Consider the following 13,446-nt stretch of genomic DNA (forward strand, 5'->3'; position numbering starts at 1 on the left):
CAGCTGTGAAAAAGGAAAATTGCATGCTAGGGATCATTAGGGAGGATGTTGAAAATAAGAATGCTAGTCTTATAATGACCTTATACAAATCTGTGGTGTGGCCACATTTGGAGAACTGTGTTCAGTTCTAAATATCAGTTGCAGGGGATCAAAGGCAGGAGAGGGGGCAAGCCCTTACCCCCTGCCTGTGGGCTTCTTGAAGACATCTAGTGGGCCACTGTGTGAAACAGGATGCTGGACTAGATGGACCTTGAGCCTAATCCAGCAGGGCTGTTCTTATATGTTATGATTACTTAAAGGGCCAATTTGGCCTACTATATTTGGAACAGAATGAAGATGCACCATTCTTCCTTTGTCTTTGTGATCTGTGCCCGAATGATCTGTGCCCGAAATGACCAATTTCGGGTGATTCGGAGCCGAACTGAATCACCCCCGACGAGTTCCGATAAATTTCGGACCCGAAACTAATCACCCCTGTTTCGAGTCCGAATTTTTCAGGTGTTTCGGGTCTCCATTTTGTGCCCCAGAAAAGTGCCAGCCTTGTCTTCTTCTCCCCCCTCCGTTTTCAGTTTGACGTCTCTTTGAATTTCCCGCCTTTTTGCCTCCATTGATTTCAATGCAGAAATTGCTTTCCTTTCACTTTAATTGAAAAGGTCCTGGGGCCAAAAGAGTGGGGTGGGGTGGTAGTGCCCAATGGGTGGAGGCTACCACCCCAATTACAGAGTGATTGGGCAGAGGGCTCATTTTTGGTGATTTTTTGAGAGTTTTAGTGTCTATGGGGCAGATTGGGGGCAGAAAGTGGGATCTGGGGCAGAAGAGTGGGGTGGGGTGGTAGTGCCCAATGGGTAGAGGCTACCACCCAAATTCCAGGGGGATAGGGCAGAGGGCTGATTTTTGGTGAATTTCTGAAGTTTAAGCGTTTTTAAGGTTTCCCCCCTTTAGGTATAATCGCTTCACGTCAGGGGGAAAGGGGTGGCCTAGAGTGGGGTGGGGTTGGTGGTGGTGCGGGGTAGGGGCAAGAAAGCTACCTGAATTTTTTCAAAGGATTTAGGCAGAGGGCTGATTTTTGGTGATTTCATTTGTTGGAGTTTTGTTGCTTCTGAGGTGTTCTGAGTGTGGATTCTGTGATAGCAAATGAGATTTTCAATGACACACCATGAATCCACTCTCATCTGCTATCATAGAATCTAAACCTTAAAGACATGTGAACTTCAACAATTCACCAAAAATCAGCCCTCTGCCCAAATCCTTTGAAAAAATTCAGGTTTTTTCCTTGCCCCTACCCGGCACTACCACCAACCCCACACCACTCTAGGCCACCCCTTTCCCCCCGACGTGAAGCGATACACCCTCCATTCTACCTAGTGGGGGAAAACCTTAAAAACGCGTAACTTCAGAAAATCACCAAAAATCAGCCCTCTGCCCAATCACTCTGGAATTGGGGTGGTAGCCTCCACCCATTAGGCACTACCACCCCACCCCACTCTTCTGGCCCAGATCCCACTTTCTGCCCCCAATCTGCCCCAAAGATACTAAAACTTCAAAATTTTCCCCAAAATCAGCCCTTTGCCCAATCCCCCTGAAATTTGGGTGGTAGCCTCCACCCATTGGGCACTACCACCCCACCCCACTCTTTTGGCCCCAGGACCTGTTTTTCTAATCCAAATCGATTTGGATTTGGATTCAGATTAATTCGGCTCCGAACTGAATCGGGGGTGATTCGGGTGGGCAAAATTCAGGCACAGAACAGAACAGGGGTGTTTCGGTTTGGGTCCGAACCGAAACACCGAAAATCCGAATTGCACACCCCTACTGTTTAGTGCACATATCATTGGTCTGTCTTAGCCAATACTGACTATTCTACAGTGACTCTCCAGGGCCAAAGCAGAGGTTTTTCACAGCCCTGCTGTCTAATATTATTTTAACTGGACATGCCAGAGATAAAACCTGGGACTTTTGCATACAAGGTATGTATTTTATTACTGACTATGGCTTTTCCGTGAACACTATAGTAAAGCTTGGTGTTCTACTATATATAGTATGTAGAGCAGCATCTGTATAGACTACAGTGATTCCCCACCCCCCAGCCCCATTGTAACCTTCTGAAGCACCTGATAGGCTGGGAAGTATAAAATTTAATTTAATTTAATTTAAATAATACATCAAGTTTCATCCAAGTATTTTAAGGGGGGAAACAAATGTTTCTCTAGAGCTGAAAACTTTAATTAGTTTGATAGGTAGCTTGATCAGCTAAAATTTTAGTTCATTCTATTTGGTGAAGGTTAATTTTTACAGTCTGGGACCTGTTTTAGTTCTGAAGTGTAACTGAAACAGAGAATGAAAAAGGAAACATTAAGATTGCCCTTTCTTCCTTAGAGTGAATGATTACTTTTTGTTAAGCTATAAATGATCTTTCATTCCTTTAGTATCTCACAGAGGGACTTAAAGTTTTGGTAATATGCAAGATTAATTGAAAGGCAGATGACAAATAAATTTAAACTAGCTGGCCCGGGCGCAGAGCATGTGTGCCTCTAGTTCTCCCACCCTGCAATTTTCCCTCTGCTCTCAGCCCCCCTGCTTCTGCTTTCATTCCCCGCCCACCCGCCCCACTGCTTTTGTTTCCCCTGCCCGCCTACTGCCGTCATCCCCACCCCCGCTGCCATTTTCTTTCCCCCCTCGTCTGCAAGCCTGTCCACCGGTGCTGCCGCTTTCATCTCCCCCTGCCGGCAGCTCACTGGTGAACTCTCGTGAGAGCTGCCACACATGGGATTAGTTATGCAAAGAACGAGGAAGGCACAGAAAACCCAACAGGAAACAGAGGCTGCAAAGCCAAAAGCCGTGTAATAAATCTATTAAACACGTAATATATACATAGTCTGAAAAGACAATAGCACTGAATGGGTCAAACAATGGAAGAATCCACCACAGTCCCTATATGAACATGGGTGCATACACTGTTTGCACCCATGCAATGATTAATTAATGCAACAATGATTACAATGATTACACCTGTTGTAATCATATGATATAAAAAGACTCTGTCGACACCACAGGGATTATACGAGTTGGTATTTGGTAGGATCTTTTGAATTCAAAAGCCACCTTATAGTGCAGTGACACTATTGAAGAATACAAATGTAAGTAAATGTGTTTTGACTTCTGTTATTGCCTGGGTTGACATATACCAATGACAAATGTTGTATATTAACTAAAAAAAAAATTATTAAATATTCAGCTTCTTTTCTCTTGACGAAGCTCTGCCATTGCAGGAGGAAACAGGTCTACAGCCTAGGACACCTGTCGAGAACACGAACAGGAATGCATATTGAAAGAACATGAACAGAAATACCTACTGAGAAAATAAATATAATTCAACACCTGTATACAAAAAAGGATTGAAAATAAGAGCGAATATACCCAGCATTACATCTCATCCTTCATGGGACACCCCCTTGGATGTTATCTTTGGATTACACGCTCTAATTCATTTTCTGGGCTCTGATTTTTCGACTATTTATTCCGGAACAATGACTCTAATTGACTATTGTTTTGTATTGGTGTATGCACCCATGTTCTTATAGGGACTGTGGTGGATTCTTCCATTGTTTGACCCATTCAGTGCTATTGTCTTTTCAGACTATGTATATATTACGTGTTTAATAGATTTATTACACGGCTTTTGGCTTTACACATGGGATTAGTGACAGGTACGCCTTAGAGAAATATACATATAGATTATTTAATGGATTGACAGCCCTAGTATTTCTTCATTTAACTCACTTTGCAAAAGTCATGGTGCCTCCATGCTGTTAATGCTTTATACACTCTTTATGATCCACACCTCTTCAGATAGAATTATGTGTGCTTCAGCAGAGTACATAAGATCGGATACTGTAGAGTCACCATTGTAAAGAAGAAAATCTGACAACCGTCTCACTTTGTTACATTCATTTGAACTCTGACAACATCTGACCTATTTTACTGATGTCTTCATGAAGAATGAAATGAGAAATTATTCCATGTTTTGAAAGGGATGGAGGAAGACAGATGTTCAAAATGCAGATATACTGTAGCATGAATGAACAATTGTGGCAGGAGGATGAATATAATGCATCCTCTGACAACAATCAAGAAGCAAAGAGATGTTTAAGACAAAAAAGATTTCATAATATACAAATGTGCCATGTTCCAGTTAAGTTAGATGACAATGCTTGAAGTATCCCCCCCCCCCCGAAATTTTGAAACTACAAGGCGAAAAATGGAAGTTCAAGCAAAGTCTGTAGTTATCACCAAATGTCACCTCAGTCAAATGTTTGTCAATCTGATGATTTCTGCTTGGCCAAAATATGTGTGGAGTTTTGAGGAAATCCAAGTTTTAATAAGATTTGTGAGAGTGCTTAGTGGGGTTCTACACAATCCTTCCTGGGGCCAACAGTAAACCAGGTTGTTGGTCACGCTATTATATGGATAACATAATCTGCCTGTCACCAGTACTGGATGTCCTCTTGCAAGTATGGGGGTTGGGGAAGGAATTCACCATGTGTTTGCTATGGGATTAAAGTTGCCATCAAATTTTACCTTAAGCAGTATTACAAGGAATGTCCTGCAATTCCTACATACATGGGTGTGAGGCAGGCTTGTATCCTAGCTCCCTTATTATTTAATCTATATATATCCACTCGGTGGTCTCCTTTATATCTACTCCCTCTACGCATCGTCCTAAAATAGCAAACAAGCATGTTTCTGTCCTTTTATATGCGGACGACATTTCAGTCATGTCTCAAACCCCTCTACGCATCCTCCTAAAATAGCAAACAATCATGTTTCTGTCCTTTTATATGCAGACGGCATGGCAATCATGTCTCAAATACCAATTGGTTTGAAACGTGCCTTGGGCCTCCTTTCAAATTTTTGCTCCCAAGAGTTCATTGAGATCAGTTACCAAAGAACTAAAGTCCTACTCTTTGCGAAATGACCTAGGCAATATTTGAGTGGTCCATCAATGGTCACAGGGTTGCACAGGTTAACACCTTCAGATATGTAGGGATGGTCTTTCATTCGTCAGGGTCACATAATGCCCATCTCAAATCCACTCTATTGATGGCACAGTTAACCACAAATCATATTACTACTTTCTATTTCTTGAAGGGAGCCTCTTACATTCCTGCCACAGATGAATTATTTGTTACTAAAGTTCACCCTCAACTGTTGTACGGAGCCCAGTTAAAACCTGTAGGTAATTTTTTGGCCTTAGAAGCCCTGCAATCCAAATTTTTGAGATCTTTATTGTTAGTCCCCCGATGCGTGCCTAATGTTGTGCTAGGACGTGAAGTGTGTTTGATCAGATTGGAAACTTGTTATTGGAGGACTATCATTCTATTCTGGTTAAAATTTGTTTTCTCTTGTGTAAGACTGGCCCACCTCATTAAGACATCATTTTAGTTTTAAGTGGAAGACTCAGATTATTGATAAATTGACTCATTATGAGTTTTCTCAGGATGAGATTATCAAAATGGTATAGGACCTGGCCAGGAGTGAGATTCAACAACGCATCACAGATATGGAACTGCAGGAAGAGGCTGCTTCCTTGCCTAAGAATGTTTTTATGGGGGATCAAATGCTCAACACTAAACTAGCAGGCTATATGAGTCTCGTTATTACCCCTAAATTCAGATGTGCTTTGACTCTCACCTGTCTAAATACACTTCCATCTGCTGTCATGGAGGGAAGATTTAAAGCTATCCCTCTCTCTGCTCAACTTTGCCCCTGTGGGTCTGGTGAAGTGGAGACTACTGCACATATAACTTTTTTAGGGATGCCCGCGTAAGTTTATTTATTTATTTATTTAACATATTTTTATACCACCCAAAACTTGTGTCTCTGGGCGGTTTACAACAAAATAAAAACAGAAAGTAAAACATTAGTTAAATCAAAAGCAAAAAGTTTAAAACATTACAACAATTTAAAATTTTTAAAACTTAAAATTTTAAAATTTTTTAAAAGCCTGGGTGAACAGATGCGTCTTTAAAGACTTTTAAAAAGCTGTCAGAGATGTGGAGGATCTTATTTCACTAGGGAGCGCATTCCAAAGCCTTGGGGCAGCAGCGGAGAAGGCCTGTCCCTGAGTGGCCACCAGACGAGCCGGTGGCAAATGTAGACGGACCTCTCTAGATGATCTGGGTGGGCAGTGGGGTTCATCACGAAGAAGGCGTTCTCTTAAATACCCAGGGCCCAAGCTGTTTAGGGCTTTATAGGTTATAATAGATTAGTGTCCCCTTTGTTGCAAAATTCCCCTGGGCACTCAGATGATTTTTATTTGACATATTTACTGTCCAGCCTTGATGATGAAGTCATTAACAAAATGGCTAGGTACTGTTATATAATTTGTAAACTCCGTTTAGGTTTTCAGTAATGGTTTGTTTCTTTTTCTTTTGTGCTTGTTGCTTTTCAATTGCAATAAAGGATGTTTTGTTCTGTTTTCTTTGGTTGCCAGCAAGATTCGCAAGGAGCATATCATGATTTTAAACTATTCGTTCTGTCTGAGGTATAACTTGTAGATACTACATTATGACTCGTATGATTTACTTTGTTGACCTTCTGCGTGTATGTATTATTATGTACTGGTCTGTGAAAAGGATTTGATTTGATTTGATTTACAAGGAATGTCATTCATTCATTCATTCATTCAGGTCTTTAAGGCTCTCCTGAAGCTCTCCAAAGAAGATAATCTTATCTGTGGATACAGGGCGCCCATTGCACAACCCAGGGGCAACAACTGAGAAGGCCTAATCCCAGTTCTTCACCAGATGAACCATTGGCATTAGAAGATGGACCACTCCTGATGATCTTAATGAGTGGTGGGAACCTTGTAGAGAAAGGCACTGTCTCAGTAACCCGGGCCTAAGCTATTATTCAGGGCTTTAAAGGTAATAACGAGCACTTTGTACTTTGCTCTGAACAGGGGCGTAGCAAGGTTGGAGTGGGCCCAGAGACAAGATTTTAAAATGGGGCCCCCCCACTCAAAGTCCAGGGCCTCCGCACACCCCAGGCCCCCAAGGATTTAAGTCTGATATTCCAAAATAAGTATGCTGCCTGGAAATACATTTCACTGAATACACACACGCACACGTCACAATATATAGTTATATACATTGAGTACTATACATTTGTTTTACTTTTAATGCCTAGAACACACTAGAAAGATGAATGATTAAAATGGCCCCCTCACTGCAGATTAGCCAAGGAGACTTTCAACCATGCAGGGTGAGCCTATGTTTGTTTTCTCAGAATTCTGAACAAATTCAGTCAAGTTTGATTCCAGGAGATTTTTCACAGGAGGCTTTTAAAGCCCTTTAACACACCTCTCCTCTGGAATAGAGGTGCTGCATTCACATGTTGGCCAGATTTACCCTGAAGTCCCTGCAAGTTATTGGGGAGCAGTTCACACACAAGAAAAATAAAATAAAAGCACCACACATGCTTCACAATTCTCACTCAGACCTTCTGGGTTGCAAAACAACTTGAACATAAGTGCATTTATAAATATATGAATGAATGAATAAAATAAATATAATACTGTTTCTTCCAGAAGTTTTTGTAATTTTCTGCCATGAAACAAGCCACTTATAGGACTTTTTAGATAGTTTTTTTTAAGCCAGCAAATTTTCCAAGCTGTTTAAAAATAAATAAATAGAGACTTCTCAGTCCCTCCCCCCCATATCAAAGCCCTATGGCAAGCAGATCCCTATATATCCGGGTGGGGGGGGGTTGGGAAGGTAACCACAAAAAGGAGTTCACACTCTACCTGGCAGCAGGGGGTCTTCTGCTACAGAGAACAGTGGAGGCCTCTCTGGCTGCCTCCTCCTTCCTGGCTGGCTTGGGCCCTACTGGAGTTCAGGCTTCACAGAGGCCTACACCAGACCTCCGTGGAAGCCCCGCCCACCCGCCGATCAGCTGAGAGGCGGCAGAAAAGGAGCTCTTTGCAGCTTGTCTGCTGCTCATTGCCTGCCAGCAGAACAAGCAGGAGAGACGGCGAACAGGGCAAGTGGCTGAGGGGCCTTGGGGCTGGGCAGGGGGCAATGGGGAGTCACGTGAGGTGCCTCTGGGGGGCCCCTCCAGGCAGTGGGGCCCCCAGACAACTGTCTCCCCTTGCCCTATCATTGTTACGCGCCTGGCTCTGAAACATATTGGCAGATAGTACAACTGTTTAAGAACAGGCATAATGTGGTCTCTCTGGGATACCCCAGAGACCAATCTGGCTGCCTAAATATAGTGAATCACTTTTAGACTCTTAGACATAGAGTGTGGTTGTTGACTTTTTAAAATGGTGAGTACACAATAGCACACCAGATACATTTATCAAGTTCTATTATACATTGCACTTCAAATGCTAAGCACAACAGAAGGGATTTGCTTAATGCTCCTTCTAGTCAGCCTAAATTAGAGAGAGTGGTAGAGGAATGCTTCTTACAAACCTCCCAAAGCGATATACCATTATCTCCCTCACTTGGTAAAAAGAGCTAAAGCACAATGTAAGATTTATGAAGATACCAACCATAACAAGATAGGATAAATGTCTCTTATTACACAGTCTTCACTGCTTAACATATTTTGGGCTGACCCCCTAGGAATAAAATCTGGTCTTCTATATAAGGCAAAAACAAATGTGTCAAGAACATTTCTGTATACAGTTGTGAGAATATTCAGCACCTTTGTAAAACAAGATCCTACACCCCAGTTCATCCATTCAGCCGAGCAGCCCTGACGTAGCATTGTGTAGGTGCTGTACAAATTGTTCTCCTTCACACTCCTATAGCCCACAGCATATGGAGAGCCTGGTTCAAATCATTCTTCCCAATCAATCAATCAATCAATCATTATCTGATTTGATTTATATCCTGCTTGATTGCATAAGGCAAGAGGGCCTCCGCTATTTCCCCCCCTAAATACTAGTGCTCCTGTCCAAAGGGGCACATGATCTAAAACATTAAAAGTTTTAAAAATTAAAAGGGAGAAGATTGCAGGCACTGGGTCTTCATGCAATCAGATGTTCACATGGAGGGCTTGGGTCACAGTTGATGCTGTCTGCTTAGGGGAGAGGAGACACTTGCACCACTCCTCCACTATTCTCTTGCAACCCTACCCTAGCGGAAATGTATTAACTCAGAATCAAAAAGCTGGGCTTAGTAACAGCGGCGCCATTATTAGTGGATCTTTGGGTACAAGTCCGCTGCCATTTAACATCAAAGTTCTCAATGAATATAAAAACAGGCCATTAAATGGCACCCCCCAAAAGCCAGTTGTGTGTTGTCCACAGACAGTTTGTTGAGTTTCTTGCTTGTCCTCCTAGTACCTTAGAAGTGCTAATTGTTTTCTTTCTCTTTCTTTAAGGAGGAGGCTTACAAAAGCCTTGTAAGGCCAACAATAGCCTTGAGCCATGAATGAGGAAAGTCTTGCAAAGTCTATTGTATTTTTAACACTGGCTCATCTTGTATGTGAGGATTATTAATCTTCAAAGTTTAGCTCCCTGCCTTTTTAGAGAGATGAAAGATGACCCAAGGAAACGATCAGGTAAGGTATATGTCTTACTTTGAATTGGCATATATTAAAGTCAGCTGATATGTTTGCTTTGTATCCATGTTGCACGCACCAAGCAAACTCATATGTGACTGTTCAGGAGCCATGACGCACATGGCTTCAGAAGCCATGAAGGTCCTTCACACACCACACACACACACACACACTACATTGTGCACTTCACAACTGAAGTCATGCACATTACCATTGAGAGGAGTGGGTTAATCAGGTGAAGTTAATCAGATGAAGTTTTCTCCAGCTTGGAGACAGAGTAACAGGGAAGGTATGAGCAAATACCAAGGACTTTAGGGATGTACGAACAGGTTTGATGTTGAACAGGTTCGATATCAAACCTGTTTGGTCCGACATCGAACTGAATGCCCCTTAGTTCACTCATCATTTTGCACCAAAGAAGATTATGAATGAACAAATATGTTCATTCATAATCTTTGGTGCATCTTTCTTCATTCATAATCTTCTTGGGTGAAAATGATGAATGAACTTAAAAAGAATCCGCTCTCATTTCCCACCAAAGAATCTACTCTCATAACACCTAAAACATTGAAAACAATGTTTGGTGCATCAAAACCCAGTACCCCATGGTAGGGATGTGCAAGGAACCAGCTGGTCCAGTTTAGTTTGAGTTCGGACCGGAGCTGAACCTGACCGGACCAGTTCGGTCTGGTACCCCCTCGAACCCCTCCCCCCGGTTCAGTTCAGTTCGGGGCTGGTGGGTTGTGAATATTTTTAACCTTTCTCCCCTTGGGGGAGTTCCTTGGGGTGGCGAGGGGGTCTGTGGAGGTTCCCCCTCTTCCACCGGCCTCCGTAATCACCCCCTCTGGCACGTTTGGCTGGTTCTTCAGCCCTCCATAGTTCAACACGGTGGCCAAAATGGCAGCCACCACACATGCACAAATGGCCTCTGTGAGGCTCTGAGCCATGCCAGGCCTTGCAGAGGCCATTTGCACATGCGTGGCAGCTGCCATTTTGGCCGCTGCCCCAAGGAACTCCCCCAAAGGGGAGAAAGGTTAAAAAAAATTCACTTAGAAAATAAAATCATGAACCATCGGGGGAGGGGGTTGGTCTGATGTTGGACAGAACGGAGGGGTTCAGTTCAACCCTGAACCATCAAACCGAACCAGTTTGACATTGAACTGGTTCGGAGGTCAAACCTGTTTGCACATCCCTACCCTATGGGCTTGTGGTTTGTGGGGTGGTTAGCACCCTATGTGCACCACACCACAACCTGCTCTGGTCCACCCTGGTGCTCCCCAAGTGGAGTTATGGGGCAGCTGAAATCCACATTATTCCCTATGGAGGAAAAGGTTAAAGATGTGCTAATTTTTTAAAAAATCACCCTTTTCACCAGTTTCTTTGAAATCTGGGTGGTAGCAGGCACCCATTGGGGCACTACAAGCTGACCCACTCTTCTGCCCATGGAACCCCATTTCTGCCCTGAATCTGCCACAAAGATATGCCAAATTAAAAAATTGTTTAAAATCACCCCTTTGCCAAAATCCTTTGAAATCTGGGTGATAACATCCTTCCACCCATTGGACACTACCACGCACCACCACCCACTCTTGGCCACCCTTGTGCCTCCCACATGGAGCTATAACTAAGGCTGCTGAAATCTCAATTATTCCCTATGGGGGGAAGTGTAAAGATGCTTGAACTTCAAAAATTGGTTAAAAATCACCCTTTTGCCTAATTTCTTTGAAATTTGGGTGGTAGCTTCCTTGCACCCATTGGGTACTACCACCCACCCCAATCATTTGTCCCCGTAACCCCATTTTTGTCCCAAATCAGATTTGGAAAATCCAGGTACAGATCGAATATGAGGTGATGGGGGGGGGGCAGATTTGGATCCAAAACAAATCAAGAGTGATTCCGTTCAGATACAAATGGAATTTAAAAAATCAATTTGTGCACATCCCTATTGTCCCTGTCCTCAGGCATCACAGATTGAAACTGAGCCAATCTAATACTGCAAGAGGGATTGCTGGACACCACCTTAATAGATTCTTCAAAAACAGTGGAATCCAAGTCTTCCTGAATACAAGAGATTTTGTCTGCAAATAACTCATTAAAAGCATCACAGCAGAACATAGTCTCCAGGGACTGGTTCAATATGCACTGGTTCAAAATAGCACTGGTAGCAAAATAGCATCAAGTAAAAACATATAACACATAAAATAACAACACCAAAAATAAATATAAAATACAGTATAAAGCAATTTAAACACGTTTTTTAAAAATCAGTTTTAAAATCAAATTTAAAAATCAAATTTGTTTTAATTCTCATTGTCATGAATGAGAAAAATTCCAGTAACATTAGTAGCACTACTGCCAGTTCTTAGCATCAGTGCCTCTGCTTCTGAATGTGCAGCAGTGGCACCACGATTTCTAATAGGGACAATAGAACTGTGCATCATGGCAACCACTAATCTTTGTTTTGCCAGTTACCTATGACCCTCCCATTATTGCTGCCAAACCCTGCTTTTGATTCACCCTCCCCTGTATGCCATGGTTTTTCACTTTCTAGCAAATATCATTGCCTTTTTTCTTTTGTGTTTTTGAACCTCTCATTATGTTCAAACTCCCTCTGCTATTAAGCAAATCACTTCCATTAAGGTTATCTTCCTGAAATACATTATATCACACATTTTCTATTTTAATTTTTCTTGGGTAATGTTTATTAAACACTGCCTACTACTAGTTAGCACATTGGCAATATGGGTGTTTATTTAAATCAGCTTAATGACTTTTGATAATTGTTGGGTGACTGGTGCGTGAGAAATTATGCTAAATTCTACCTTTGCTGCACAGGAAGATCATAACAAATGGAAATGCCATATAATCTATATATTTAGTTCTCCAAGATGTGCCGGGGGGGGGAATGTGTGGCGGAAATCTTGCGAGCATTGTGGAAATCCTGCGAGAGCTCACAACGATGGCGGCAAACAGTTTGGGCGGGCATTGGAGCTGTGCGCCTGGCAGGAGGCAGTTGGCCAGCCGCTGGGAGAAGGAGGCGGTGGTGGGCTGCCTTGGCCTGGCTGCTGGGAGAAGCAGGTGGAGGCGGCAGGCCAGCAGCCAGGACAAGGAGGCGGTGGTGGCCTGGCCTGGCCGCCAGGATAAGGAGGCGGTGGTGGGCTGGCTTTCTGGCCAGCCCGCCAGCCAGAATGGGCTGGACAGGGTGGGTGGGCATGAGAGGCCAGCCCGCCAGCCAGCCACAAAGCACCTGGCAGAGTGGGGAGAGAAGAAGATAGCTGGGCATGGGGAGAAGCAGGCCAGCAGACAGCAGGCCAAAGAGAAGTGGCAGCCGGCTGCTGAGGAAAACAGCCTGGCCACCAAGGGAGAACGCTGTGCGGGGGTGGGGGGGAATGAAATGTGGCAGGGGGGAGAAATGGAACTGGGTCTGAAGGTTGGTGGGGGAGAACAAACTGGAGCTGAGGTTTGGGGGAGAACAAGCTGGGGCTGAAGGGGGGAGAACAAACTGGGTCTGAGGGTGGGGAAAAACAAACTGGAGCTGAAGGTGGGGGGGAGAACAAACTGGGACTGAAGGTGGGTGGAACAAATTGGGGCTGAAGGTGGGGGAAAACAAACTGGGTCTGAGGGTTGGGGGAGAACAAACTGGGGCTGAAGGCTGGGTGGAGAACAAGCTGAGGCTTAAGGCTGGGGGGAGATCAAGCTGGGGCTGAAGGTGGGGGAGAACAAACGGGCTGAGGGTGGGGGATAACAAGCTGGGGCTGAGGGGGGAGAGAGTCTGGGCAGTTATGGTGGCTGGGATGTACAGGCAAGAAGCAGGTGGGTGGGCTGCATGGCCACAGCTGCCAGGTGAGCAGATAGGGGACACAAAAGGGCAAGCGG

General features: G+C 43.8%; 2 long non-coding RNA genes across 3 annotated transcripts in view; one reads left to right on the forward strand and one right to left on the reverse strand.

Annotated features, from left to right (window-relative positions):
- LOC128325768 (uncharacterized) overlaps positions 1-7,876 on the reverse strand; it is a 41,254-nt gene extending 33,378 nt beyond the window's left edge. The window contains exon 1 of the long non-coding RNA XR_008307619.1: positions 7,805-7,876. This is a non-coding gene — a long non-coding RNA (uncharacterized LOC128325768). The remainder of the gene's footprint in view (positions 1-7,804) is intronic.
- Positions 1-13,446, forward strand: part of LOC128325769 (uncharacterized) — a 58,296-nt gene that overhangs the window by 39,101 nt on the left and 5,749 nt on the right. For both annotated transcript variants that reach the window (XR_008307620.1, XR_008307621.1), the window contains exons 2-3: positions 6,690-6,926; positions 9,391-9,570. This is a non-coding gene — a long non-coding RNA (uncharacterized LOC128325769). The remainder of the gene's footprint in view (positions 1-6,689; positions 6,927-9,390; positions 9,571-13,446) is intronic.

Source organism: Hemicordylus capensis, chromosome 5 (genome assembly GCF_027244095.1).
Source record: "Hemicordylus capensis ecotype Gifberg chromosome 5, rHemCap1.1.pri, whole genome shotgun sequence".
In the NCBI taxonomy this organism is placed as follows: domain Eukaryota; kingdom Metazoa; phylum Chordata; class Lepidosauria; order Squamata; family Cordylidae; genus Hemicordylus; species Hemicordylus capensis.